Source organism: Cyanistes caeruleus, chromosome 17 (genome assembly GCF_971803275.1).
Source record: "Cyanistes caeruleus chromosome 17, bCyaCae1.hap1.1, whole genome shotgun sequence".
Taxonomy (NCBI): Eukaryota; Metazoa; Chordata; class Aves; order Passeriformes; family Paridae; genus Cyanistes; species Cyanistes caeruleus.
The window spans coordinates 4,740,530-4,755,131 of record NC_141717.1 but is presented as its reverse complement, the minus strand read 5'-3'; the positions used below and the strand labels follow the sequence as shown (position 1 = coordinate 4,755,131).

Here is a 14,602-nt window from a genome sequence, read left to right as displayed (position 1 = left end):
AAGAGGTCAGTCTCAGCCACTGAGGAGTTTGTCCCTGCTGGTAATTGTACTGGACACAGATCACTATTGGCCTTGCCTGGTGCAATTATTGTGGAGAAAAAAAAAGAAGGAAAAAAACCAAATATAAATAACTTTTTTATAGATGGAACAGATTAAGGAGATGCTGAAGAACCCTTCTCCAAGAAGAAGCTGCCAGTCTCCCTCCCAGCCATGCTCCTTGTCCGTACAGGGATCTCCTGCCAGCCCTTCCTGCAGCTCTCCCAGGCTGAGCAGGGCAGGCTCCAAACTCAGCACCCCAGCACATCCAGGGCCAGCTTCCAGTCCCCTCTGGCCAGCAGCCCCAGGTCCTGCATTTGGAAAGCTACACACCACACCTGAACACTTCCACATTTGCTACATGTGTACCACAGGGAGTTTCGGAGCCTTGCCATGATGCTGGCAGCAGTCATGTTCCTTGCATCATTTCACGCCCCAGCTCTGACTCCTCACTCCCATTTCTCTGGGGAACAGACACGAAAATCATGCCAAAGCAAAGGAGCAGATACATCCTGTGTGTGGTACCAGCTCATCACATAGCCCAGGGTGGGGTTAATGAGGAGTTGGTAGCTTCACACTGTCTGCATGGCGTGTCTGAAAGCTAAACTAAGCTGCACAGTTCTACCTTCAAAAAAAGGAAAATATATATTTATATACAAATTTCCTAACAGAGTACCTCACCAACATTCTTTTTTATTCATACAACTGAAACAGCATTCACACAAATCAAGCTGAGACTGTGATCTATTCAAAGCTCAGTGCTCCAAAAGCATCAGTTCAAAATGAAATTCAGCAATAGCATTCTGTTGTTATGGAGAAAAGGACTATTTCTCAGTCTAGACACTTGGACTCAGGACAGCCAGCTTCTGCAATCAATTTTGTCACAGATTTGCCTCTGGCAGGTTATTTAAACTACTTGTACCCTAGTTCCTTCTCAACAAAAGCAGAAAAAAACAATAATTGTAATTCAGAAAAATCTCACAAAATGCTCATAAGGATTAAATAAATCTTTTCATGAGATGCTTGGAGAGGATCATCCTCTAAACTCAACAGGAAAGAATCACACTAGATTAGATCAGCAGCAGCACAATCAGAAATATCTCAGTCTTACTGCCAACTCCCAAACCAAAAGAACTCCTGAATATAAAGAAATACCTTCATCAATTGAGGTCACAGACTTGTAAGGTCTCTATCTCAAATTGTTTTGTGCTACCCCATGAGAGTGGGGTAGCACAATAGCAAATGCAATTCAACTTGCTCATAGAAGGAATGATCACCTGGAAACACCTCAGAAATTCTGGAGAAAACACAGAAGGGCTGTCTTGCATTCACAGCCAGAGGAGAGCGGCCCTATAACGCACCCAGAGATCCCCCTGACAACTGCTGGTACCAAAAACCCCTCAGCCCCTCACACATCCTCCTGTGCCACCTGTGTGAGGACAACCTGTGCCAGATTTCACAGCATTGCTCACATCTCTGGGACAAGGCAATTCTTCAGCCCCAAGGAGCCCGTGCAGGGCAGCCCTGAGCCCGTGTTCTGCTCCTGCAGCACCAGCCTCTGCCTCGGGCATTTTGTGCATTTCCCACCCTCAATGCACCAGAGTGGACAGGTGACTACAGACAAAACACTGAAGAAAATTTAAAAAAAACCCTTCAAGCCCTCGCAGCACTCAAAGTTCTTTTTCTCAGTGACAAAATTGGCCCCAACGTGCACTAAGATATCGTTTTCACCCAAAGAAGGGTATGGTGCAAAGGTATTTTATCAAAGTTAGAGCAAATTTATCACATGGGCACTATTCAAATTACCAAAGAGCCCAGCTGCAAAAAATGTGAATAGCTTTTGGCATGAAATATCTGCTCTTGCTGAAAACTGCTGAGCAAGTGCCACACCTGCTTCTGCATTTCATCAATAGGGCAAGGTGTCACAAAGCATCCCCAAATAATTACTTCTTTCAATTGCATCTTAAAGATTTTCTTGTTAAATCCCATTTCTTCATCCAAAAAGTATTCTCAAGAACAATCCCTTTTAATAAATGCACAAATTTTAAATTTTGAAATTTGTTAGAGGGGCAACAAACTTATCACCAACCAGCTTTTTTCTCATCTTTTTAGTCCCAGCAGCAACACACATATGAGGGGACACAGCTTTTCAGAAGAGAATGGAGTCATTGGTCTGACACCTGGGTGTGACATGAGGGATTTCCTGGGAATGTCTCAAATAACCCTGTGATCAAGCAAAAAGTCTCCTTTTTGTTACAATCCAGGCAAAGCACCGTTCTTCATGGAAGAAAATGGATAGATGATGGATGGATGGATAAGATAGATAACCCAAAACTTGAATATTCAATACAAGCCCTTCCATCTTCCCACTGAAAGCAAAACACTTTAAAACACAGGGCACAGTAAGTTCAATCAAAATAAAAAGTATCAGGTTCCTAAATTACAGCTCCTAGCTAGCTGGTTCTAAACTTAGCAGCTCTAAATGATCAGTGTCTGAAATATGTCAAATCAATAATTCAATTAATTAGAAAGCTACTCAAATGGGGGACAATACATTATGACTGTCTAGGTTAAGGAAACTGGAGATACTGAGAGTAGCTTCAGCTTTCTACCTGAATAGATTGTCTGTGGAGATATTAAACAGCTGATGACAGTGGAAAGCAATTTTTTATAGTGGGTGGCCAGGGCATACATGGCTGGGAGGGGTGACAGATTTCTCAGCCAGAAATGTGACACACAAAATGACTGATTTTTGCTACAGCAAGACTTACTACACTTGTCTAGTTAGGATTAACATCACCTGGCACAGAGTGAGTAGATGTTACATTTGTAGGAGTGCAGTATTCTGTTTAGGAAACTTAACTTTGAATGACCACAGACACATAGCCCATCTCCTCAAATTACAACCAGGGGAAATTTCCAGGCAGAAAAATAAGATGCACTGGGCTAAGGGGCCACGTGGGAGCATGGGATATAGCAAATTTGCTGTCCTACAAGTATGTATTTGGAAAACCAAAAAAAAAACCCAAAACAAATTTGAAAAAAAAAAAACAAAAACACACAAAAACCGAAAGTAAAAAAGTACAGCTGTATTGAAAACAGAATACATCTCTTACTGAGCAATGATAATAAAATAATAAAAAAGCCAGCTCTTTCCATTAGAAAGTGCAGAGCAGAATCAGTGATTCAGATGCCAATGCCTTTGATTGAACATGTTTTGTCTCTAAAATGCATTAAAATCTTTGGAAAGTTGACTTTGCTGTACATGCAAAAAGAGAAGTAACACGGGAAATGGCTGCAAGTTCCTTTCAAGAGAGAACAGAGAGATAAAAGGGATGGATGTGCAACGCTTTCAACTCAGTGGGGAAAAAAGAGAAGAGGCAGCCCAGCTCAGAAATGAGAGCAAGTTCTAAAATTGGAAACGCTTGCTGGAGACGGGAAGAAGCCAATAGCAGCATTTTAGGCTGGTGTGAAAGTGCTTTTACTGCACATGTGTGAGCCATTTCACAAGTACAGCTCCTGCCAGCCTGGATGTGAACTCCAGCAATTGCAGGCTGCAGGAGCCTGCAGGGCTCCAGAGCTTCCCAACACCTGCACTGAAACACACCCAGCCAGCAGCTCCCAGGAGCTCTGCACCCCGTGGGGCAGGACCTGTTCCTGCAGCCATCCCCAGACCTTCTCCTGTTCCTGCAGCTATCCCCAGACCTGTTCCTGCTCCTGCAGCTATCCCCAGACCTGTTCCTGTTCCTGCAGCCATCCCCAGACCTGTTCCTGCAGCCATCCCCAGACCTGTTCCTGCTCCTGCAGCCATCCCCAGACCTGTTCCTGCTCCTGCAGCCATCTCCAGACCTGCTCCTGGTCCTGCAGCCATCCCCAGACCTGTTCCTGCTCCTGCAGCTATCCCCAGACCTGTTCCTGCAGCCATCCCCAGACCTGTTCCTGCTCCTGCAGCCATCCCCAGACCTGTTCCTGCAGCCATCCCCAGACCTGTTCCTGCAGCCATCCCCAGACCTGTTCCTGCTCCTGCAGCCATCCCCAGACCTGTTCCTGCTCCTGCAGCCATCCCCAGACCTGTTCCTGCTCCTGCAGCCATCCCCAGACCTGTTCCTGCTCCTGCAGCCATCCCCAGACCTGCTCCTGAAGCTGTTCTTGCCAATTCCTGTGCACACCAGCACACAGCCTTTTCAGCTTGCAAAGCTCCCTTCAGTCTAAGATGGGATTTTGTAGCTAAGCTCCTGTGTACCATGGTATAGATTTACTGGGATATAATATCACCTGCCCATGAGGCTCAAACAATGGTCATATATTAAAAATAATTCAATGTGTACACTGCAAATCTGGTGACTCCTCCACTTACACTAATTGCAATGCATTTTAAGATCAACACTTGAAGGGACTACTATAAAAAACAAGTTTTTCAATTTGCTCAAAATCTACTTTTTTATCTCAGTTTAATTTCTCTTTTACATCCTTTACTTTTAAGTACAAGCTAATATTTTTTTCCCAAACAGTACACCAAAACTAGAATACATTCTGTATTTAAAAAGAGGTCAAAAGTGACATTCATATATAAACACCCAAGCTCCATTATTTATTTTGCTCCAGCTTGGGATAGTTTTGCCACCTGTCCCTGTCAGATTTTCTTTAAAGAATAAAAGGAAGCTTATGTATGAGAACAAGAAAATACAAATATTCACAGGTGAAACTTGGCACCTGTTTCACTAAATTTGGCAACACTGTAATTGTAAATGATGTAGGAAAGGAAATGGGGTAGAATATGCTCATGAGAAACCATATTCCTCAGCACAATAAATATGTCCATACTCCTAAAACCAAAAGAATAAGGACTCTAAGTAGATAGGCAACATAATTGCTACATTTTCAAGTAAATGCATAAGTTTAAAGCAAATTCCTCTGGCCAAAACTATGAATTTTTCCTCTATGTAAAAATGTACAAGATTTCTTTTTGAGTACCTTCTAACTTTCAGATGAATGCTTACAAATATTTTAAACAAACTGACATTTTATAACCACATTTTTGGCAATAAATCTCTTTAAACAATCACAGCAATGATATCTTTTGGAGTACGAACATACTAAAAAACCAAAACACATCCTCATGAAAAGCAAAATTAGATGTCCCAGCATTGTTGCAATATGAAAAATGGTGAATTTACGTGCTTTGAGTTTTTTAGATCTTTCTTTCCTCACACATTATGTTGTTACAACCCATTAGATCTTTTTTTAACTTCATCTTCCACTGGAGGAGCTTCATCTGCAAACACTAATTAGCACAGGCAGGCTCAGATCTTCCTGGCTAGCTGGGTGATCATGCCCACAATATGCTGAAGCCTTGGTACACATCTTGTTTTCAAATCAAATATTTAGATACTACTCTGGAACAGCTGGAACTTATGTGCATCCTTATAAAATTGAATAGTTGACATCTTTTGACGCACTTTTTATAACAGTGGCAAAAAACGCACAGAAAAGGCTGGATGGAAAGCACACCCTCCCCTCTGCTGATTGAATCAGAAGGCAGTCTGATGATTTTTTTTGTTGGTTTTTTTTATCTTTTAGAAATCAGAGAATAAAGGAAAAGTGCTTGAATTCCAATCCAAAGGAGAAAAGGCACAGCAAGAGAAACCCTCCGTTGTTCCTTGGGAAGGGATAAGGAGGCTGGGAGGCAGCAGCAGCCTTACCCCAGGGTGCAGCCAGTCAGTTTATAAAGATTGAGATGTCCTCAAACATTCGGCTCCTTGGTTCTCAGAGAGAGTTTCATGTTCTCCACCTCCCCCAGCTGGGGCTGTTCTCAGACCCGGGGCAGAGGCAGGTGAGGAGCTGCCACACAGGTGTTTTTGGCTTTTTTACCCCTCCTTTCACAGCATTTCTGCACAGCTGGCTGCTGTGGCAGGGAAGGAGCACTGACACATCCTGCTGCCATTTGCAGGTGGGTGTTAAATGGGCAGCTCAGTTTGTGTTCTGGGGTAAACTCATTATATTTCAGAGGCAGTGGCAACTTCCCTGGTAGGGAAGAGACCAGAGGCAGTGGCAGCTGCTTCAGTGGGTGAGATTTAAAGAGGTCTCTGCTGGAAAAGCAAATGCAAGAAACCCTTTAAGCAAGAACAGCAGAAGACCTAAGGGATCTCTCTTAAAAAGCTGTTGAGAAGGTTTTCTAAATCAAAAAAGGCAGCACAATATGCTGATGCTTCAACACAACTGTGTGGGATATCAGCTGAAAAAACATCCAGAACCAGCAAGTTGCTGCAATTTAGATACAAAAATACCAGAGAATTCATGTATGTTTTTCACATCCACTATGTATTTCCTTCAGAGATTCCATATTCTCTCCATGCCATATTAAAATCAGTGGTACCTCCTATAGGGGAGGAGGAAATGAAAGCAAGCTAGTAGAAAACACTGCAATGAGCAAAAACTGGGAAGAGATGGAAAAAAGAGACAAAGCATACACAATGAGAAACAACATAAATGGAAAACAAAAGAAAGATTATAAAAAAGGAATAGTGTAGACATTAAAAAGAAGGTAAGACAATGAAAATGCACACAAAGATTAAAAGCAGGCAAGAAGCAAGCAAAAGAAAAGTTTTATAATTATTGTTTAAAAATTAGCAATTATTTTATATTTCTATATAAAAGCCTCCCAATATATTAGGGAGGTCAGTCATGGTCAACCCATGACACTGTGTCACAGTTTTGTAAAAAAAAGGCTATACACATGTACAATTAATTAAAGACAGAAAAAACCCCCAGGTTACTTTCTTATCCCTTCTTCTGGAATTTCTCCAATGAATTAATAAATGATTGGCCATTTAATGTCTAGATCTGTGCAATTTAAAATGACCAACCAATTCTTTCTGCATATGACAGAAAGACCAAATAGGGCACGATGTGCATGGTAGAGTATTAGCTCCTTCAGAGTCTGAAAACCCTTCCCTAAATGCATAGCTGGTGAATAAGAACATTTTCCTCTGCCTGCAATGTCTGTCTCAGCCTGTCAAGCCACTGGTAGAGCATAAAGCAACTTCAAACTTACAGATGGAGTCACCTGCTTGCAGGTTAAGCCAAGACAGAGGGACATGCCTTGTTACTGTCTTTCTAATACTGATGGATAGCAAAGTTCCATGTTTGAATCAAGCCACTCTTTCACACTGACCCTGGAAAGGAACAAATTAAGCAGGGAGAAGTGGTAAGCAAGCCCACACATGAGTAACGTTTAATTAAAGTAATTCTGTGGGTGGCTGGGTGTGTGGGAAAGCTGAAGAGAGAGATGTGTAGGAGAGGAATGGAAACTTGAGAGTATAAACAGGATTAAAAAAAGTATTTTTGGGTTTGGGGGGTAATAACCCACTAAGCCATCCTGAGCTGAGACCCACATGTAGTCATGCAGGAGAGTAAGTTTAGCTCTAGGCACAGACTGGCACAGGAATAGAAATTCAGCCTCATGATTTAAAGGAGAAGAGAGAAAGCCTCTCTGCATCATCTTCACAGCTTTTAACTGCAAACTTGGTCAGTGCTGCAGCAACCTGTGCTCCCTGACCACTCTGACCTCTCTCATGGAGAGACATCTTCCTGCAAGCAAGGGTGAGGGTTTTGCTGGATAATCAAGAACTTACAAACACATTCCCATCTCCAAGCAATACACAAGTTTAAACTGCAATTACAAAGAGTTGGTGAATGCAGGAACCAACAACTCCTGATAAAGTTACAAGCCATTAACAATCAATTATGTCAATTGCAAGAGAATGGAGAACATCATTGGTCTTAGCTAACCTAACACAGCCACTCCTGCATGTAGTGAAAATGAGCTAATTTTCACCAAGACAAAAATCCCCTCATAAGGATCAATTTTAATTGCCATGTTGTAGTGTGAAAAGTGCAGAAAGTCAAATATAAAAGAAGTTGAAATTTGCTATTTCATCACACCAAGGTCCCGTTGAAATTTATGCTCAGTGTATTCAGCAAAATGTGCAACAATGTTTTTTCTCAATACATATGAACCCAAAGCACAGCCAAGCAAAGCCAAAGCATTTGCATGCCCTGGCTACTTAGATTGCACAGAGAGAAGAAAAAGTCAATAATGTAACACATAAAATAATTGGTGTGGAGAAGCAAAGAGCCCAAGAGACAAAGCAAAGTACAAGAAAACTTAAAAAAGCAATATTAGCTCAGCTCTTTCAGGGACAAGCAGGAAGAAAATCCTAAGTTGTTTAATTGGTCAATTAAACTTGACAGATTAGAAATTAATTGGTAATGCTTTCTAGAAGAAACTTTTCACGTTGCAGTATTACGACCATCTCTGGTTGACAATGTGATTGAAAGACCTCTGCAATGTTTTGTGCTTCAAATCTGCCTTAGAGCTGGCTGGAATTACCTCCTGAAGTGATCTAAGAACTGTCAGAGTGCCCTATGAAGAACATTCTGAAGGGTAATCAATGGCATACAGCTAATTTATTTGAGCAAACATGACTAGAGATGACAGAGCATAATTGCTCTCTTTTCCTTGTTGGTAGGCTTTGGGTTTTTGTTTTTTTTTTTAGTTTTGTGGAGGAGCTTCAGCTTTAACATTTCACCAAGCTCAAGCACACAAAAATGAGGGAAGTTAAAATCACAGGATCAGTAAAACCCCACAAAAGCAGAATAATAATATTTCTGTCTTCTATTTCAACATCATATTTTCAAACTTTCCATGCTGTGAGAATCAAAAGGTGTAAAAGAAACTGAGGTGTCACCTAAAAGAGAAGGATCAGGCACTGAGATCTCAGAAGAGCCCCAGACACAGTCCTGTGCAGTCAGCTGGCAGGGTAAGGCTGCTGTCCTCACACCACATACCCACTCACACAATCACAAAGCCCAAGTTCACTCGGCAGCACAGGAAAAAGAGGGTGGTTATTTATCCTCTTCCCAGCCAAAACAAGGAAATACAAACAGGCACTCCAAAAACAGCACCATAGGAAGCAGTCAGTGTCAGGTTCTGTGTATCCTGGAGCAGAATCTATTTTCGAGCTGGCAGATCCACGCAGAGGGGCTGAAGTCAGCAGTGTGTTCCTGCTTCCTTAGCATAAGCAGAGGAGCACACGTGGGGCACAGTTGCAAAGCTGGCACGCAGGGCTCTCAGCAAGGAAGCCTCTTAGAAGCAATAATGCCTATGATCACAAGTCATTACTGTGCCTCACTGCCCCAGAACAGCATTATGTTATCTATTTGGGATGTCAGTTTTGATCTCCTCACTATGGAGCGGGAGCTGGACCGGGTTCCTTGCTTCTGCAGCTCTGAAGCACTCAAGGTCTCAAAATAAGCTCCTTGAAATACTTCCTTCAAGGAACAGTTGGGACCAGATATAATAGGTAGTATAAATGAAATAGCACACCATGCTGATAGAATAGCCTGCGCCAGCAGGGTATGATTTAGATGAATAAACACTGCGGTAAGAGTTGTCAAAGCATTATCAGCTATCTAACATACTGGTGGCAAACATCTAGAGACAAAAATATGGCATTGAAATAGAATAAAAACTGGGTCATTTATACCAGTTGGCAATAAAAAGTGTCCATGAGGGAATCTGACTTGCATGACAGCCACTTTGTGGTAAAAATTCCACTTCTTTGCAGGGGGAGCACAATGCCATCCTTTAGAGAAGGAACGGGTGTGGAACTCTGCCCTGGAACTCTGCTCTGCTCCATGCCAGCCACAATTACAGGGAGAAGTAAGTGAGCCACTCCTTCCCAAGCCACGGGAGATGGTTCCAGGTGCCATAGGAAACCTCTCAGGCAAGAGCAGAACGCTCAGAGGCAGGGATAGCAGCGGCTGAGCTCAGCAGCACTGACAATACCCACACACTCTGGCAGGTTGGACCCCAAGCAAGCTGAGCTCGAGGCTCCCCAGCAGAGCCACGGCCATGGGATGAGCCAGCACAGCACAGAGAACCTGGCTTTGAACACTTGTGCCTCCCTGAGACGCTGCTGCAAGGCAGCTGACAGACAGCAAGGAGGATACAGCACACTGATCCATGTGCAATGCAAGCAGCTAATGCAGCCCACACCCCTGGGAGACAGAGAGGTCATGATGGGATCGTAGGGGAGAAAGAAGAGATGAACCAAGGCAGAGAAGAAAGAATATAGGAGGGGAAAAACCACTAATACTAATAACTTACATAAAGGACAGAGCAGGAGAAAGAGCTGGTAAAAACCAGAAATATGCTACAGAAAACTGTAGTTGTAATCTACTCACCTGCAGGCTTAGACAACACACTAAAGCACTTTAAATGCTTCCTACTCCCAGTTTTCTTACCCAAATTAATAAGCACAACACAGTAATTGGTACACTAAATCCCCCAAAATATCAGCAAAGGTTGAACATATTTCACTTCCCCAAAACAACAAAGTTCAACTTTGTAAATAATTTTTCAGTCTAGAGCACCACTAAGCCTTTGCAAATCCTCAGATGAAGAGATGGCCCCTACGATATGATTAAAAAAGGGCACAAACCTGGACAAATTAACACCAAGAAGAGAAAACATCCAACTTACAGGCCATTACATCCCAAAGAACATAAAACCTCTCAAGGTAAACAGGGAAGATGGAACAACAGACATAGTATCTAATATATCAATCATTTTCACAGAGAACTACCAGGTTCAGTGGATACCACCAGAGGAACTTTGGTAGTAACGAAACTGAAATTCAGTTCTGACAGTGAAGTTAGGTGGAAAATACCTTATCATCTTCCCAGGCCAGGGATAACCCACACCTCTGCACTGCACATCTTCTACAGGGCTTGAACAACACTAATGCCATGCTGCCTGCTGATGCTCAGCATTTCAGAGATGGAAGGATCACTCCTCCAAGAAAACTGCCTTTTTCCTCAAGCTCTCCCTTCCAAACACACAGCTTCTCACACAACTTTTCAGCTTCTGAAGCCTGGTGAAGGGTCAGCCCAGAACAGTAGGACTGCACAATGATCTCAAGTTTTATGCCAAAGTAGGATGAAGTTTAAAGCAGCACATTTTTGATATACACAGATAAATCAGAGAACATGACTTCAACCTCAGCTCTTACCAGACTGTGATAGTTACTTCTATTATTAGTATAACACAGCTAGAACAGGAAACACTAGAGAAACATTTACTTTATTATTACCTGCTCCCTTACACATGCCCAGCTAATGACCTTTTTATTTACACACTCATCTCCTGCTGTCATACACAGAATTTGTGCAGGAAAGCCACAGGCAAAAACTGAACAAGTTTTCCTCAGATCTATTTACGTACAGTGCAATTGCGTCTGTACATGTGCACAAGTAAAAGTTGATTTAATAAAATTATTGTCTTAACTATTTAATGTAGCACTCCAAACCACTTTATAAAATCATCAGATGTGTGACTTTTAGTATAACTTTGTGATATACTTTTCAAAGATCAGACCTTCTAGGAAGCCATTTATTTGTTTTGTTAATGCTTTTAAAACATGCTATGCAACTCCAAAAGTCTACCAGCACTTAAATAACCCACTGCTGGCTGATTATTGATTTTGCAGATATACTTCCTCCTCACTCCAAGGTAACAAACATGGGTCCATAGCGACGAAAGCCAGAGATGCTTAGAGAAGACTCAAAGCAGCTTTTGACAGGATTTTACTGCCTACCAATGATTTTATTCTGTTTCAGCTAAGTCATCCTGTCTTTGATGATTTGCTACCCTTCCATCCTGTCCCTCTTCTCCTGTTTCATAGCACCACAACCAGAGTTAGCAATCCCTGCACATACAATCTGAGCACCTCTCGTTCCAGCACTTACTCTGACAGAATACCGTGTTACACTATTTTATCTAAATAGATTAAAACTGGTCACTGGGAAAGACACTTTCTACAAGTACAAGAGCGTGTCCAAGAGTACGTGAAGTACTTCTGAACATGAATTACGAGAGCACTCTGCACAAAATTGCAAGCCTGTAATAAACCCGATGATTGGAATTTTGTTGGGTTTGTGGCAAATGGGGATCCTGGCAATGGTTCCAGCTGGGCTGGGATCACACCCTGGGTTGCAGTTGAGGATTCCAGGGAAGCTGCACAGAATGAGTTTATTTTTATTATTTCTATCTTTATTGGGGTTCAGGTGGCACTAGACCCTGTGTGAGCTGCAGCTTCAGCGTAGGATTCTTTCAGACAAGAACGAACCTGGGACACTCAGAGAAAGCTCGGGATGAATCTCACCTCAGCATGGCTTCAGTCCTTCATGGAGGAGATTAAGTCACTCCTGGTAGTAATTCTACATTTTAGACAATTGCCCTGCAGTATTTTAGGCACACACTGCAAAATTTTAAGATCCATTTTTAATGGTGTATCCAGCTTCACATGTACATAAATCTGTAAGAAAATTCAAAAGCTGGTCTTGCCTCTAACAGCTTGTCCTTAATCACAACAGTGTTATTTTGTGAATGATTAGCCAATTGATTATTCTTCTTTCAAATGCATGTAATAAACAGCTGACTGAAAGGAAACCAAGCTAAACCATACCAAACAAATGCCACTATGTCCCCACAACAATTCCACTTAAAACTCCTTACTTAAAAATCAAGTATTTCTCAAAGCTAGCAGGAATTAGAAAAAAAAAAAACCCACAATTATTTTCCTTTAACAATAAAGACCACATGGAGGTACAGTGTTGACACAGTGCTGTTGAAGCTCTCTTTCATAATAAAAACTTACATTGTTAAACCTACAGAGAGATGTACACAGCTGGACCCTCATAATATTACAAAGACGGTGTTAAATCTGCCTGAGATCCATTGGCATGTATCTATTTATAAAGTCTCCACAGTTTGCCAAGAGCAATGGCTAATGAAACCCAGCATAACTAATTTTAAACCTAGGTACCTGCAGTTAAATTGTGCAAGCAATGTTTGTCTGCACATTGGTAAACCTGGCTGGTGAAGAATGTGTTAAATGTCAGTGCAGATCCATAGATAAACACACCTCTTGGAAACCTGCCTTTTCACTGCTCTGTTCTTGAGGGAGAACATTCACAGCTTTCAATATAACTTGGCAATTTAGAAAAAAATATCTTTTTAAAAACTGAACCATCCTAAAACTTTCTCAAATAGACTCTAAAGTTAAAAGGAAGGAAAATCTAATTCTTTATAGACAGCATGAGAGCTACTTCAAAATGTTCTGTCCATTCCTCTGTAAGAAAGGAAACCAGAATGCGAGGAAAGGATCCACAATAAAAAGAGCAAATAACTGCACCATATTCCCTGAATATAACAGGTTAGTGGAATTGAAGTGTTATTCTGCAGAGAATGGAAATTCACTCCAAGGGGAAACAGAAGGGAAAAGGTGCCTGACAGGTAAAATACAAGTTGGATATTAGGAAGGGAAAAAGCAAGTAAGAGCAGATAGTGAAGGACACAAAACCAAATAACAATAAAGCCTATTTGCATATCAGAAGCAGGAAACTTTGCAGGGAATCATTGGATTTGCTAGAGCTGGGATTGAATAGAGCACTTGAAGAAGATAAGGGCATTGCAGACAATCCAAACTATGTCTTTTCACCAGCCTTTGCTATGGAAAATGTTGGGAAAACACATTCCTGACTTCTCTGATAAAGTGACTGACATTTCTTCAAACTGAAAAATCAAAATGGGGTGAGGAAACACAATCAATTGAAAGCAATAAATGATGAGAGATGAGCTCCTGTCCCACTCCCATCGACAGGTCTTTTACCATTGATTTTAGCACTGTCAGTATTTTACTTCAGGACTGAACAGAAACAGTTTCAAAACGTGAAAAGGCTGAGCTGGCCATCACAGTAGATTGTTCAAGTTGCAGCAGTGGTCACAGAAACCAAGCAAAATCAGAGAACATAAAAGAACAAAAAAAGGTACAGTAGGAAAGACTATCTTTTTAGTCAATATCCAATCTCTTCTGGAGTATCTATTCAGCTTAGGATTCCTGCTCTAAACCAATGACAGTGGCATTTGACAAGAGCTGGACAACAATCAAAAATGATTATGGAAGCAAGTTTTAAAAGCTGGAAAGAACCAGGAATTTAATTTAGCAAAGAGATGGATAAGAGGAGACACAGCAGACCTGCAAAAAATACTGTGAGATACCAGCAAATAGGATGCTCTTCAATTTAAACTTTCTCCCGGTACTGGAGAAAAGAGAAACTCAGGGCAATAAAAAGTTACCAAAAAAAAAAAAAAAAAAAAAAAAAAAAGACCAAAGCATTTTACTGCATAAACCACAAAAATGTGTAATTAATTCACAAGGATTTCTCTGTCATAATAGCAAGGAATATTCCTCAGTGCCTTTGCTATTGCTTTCCTTTCTTGCTCAAGCCATATAAAGAAATTAGTGGCACAACAACAAACATAAATTTGCAGAGCTCATTTAAGAGAATGTGATTTCCTTTTCTTCTTGCCCTAATGCATGAAACCTTTTAGGCTGGATATGAGCCAGAAAGGAAGGAGAGGTAAGCTGAGGCATGGAGAATGGCTGAGGCAAGGATGAGGCCAGCCAGGAGAGATGTTCTGAGCACTGCCTGTTCTGTG

At 41.5% G+C, this 14,602-nt stretch overlaps 1 protein-coding gene across 40 annotated transcripts in view; it reads right to left on the bottom strand.

Moving 5' to 3' along the window:
• Positions 1 to 14,602, bottom strand: part of RBFOX1 (RNA binding fox-1 homolog 1) — a 1,112,502-nt gene that overhangs the window by 107,724 nt on the left and 990,176 nt on the right. The window lies entirely within an intron of this gene.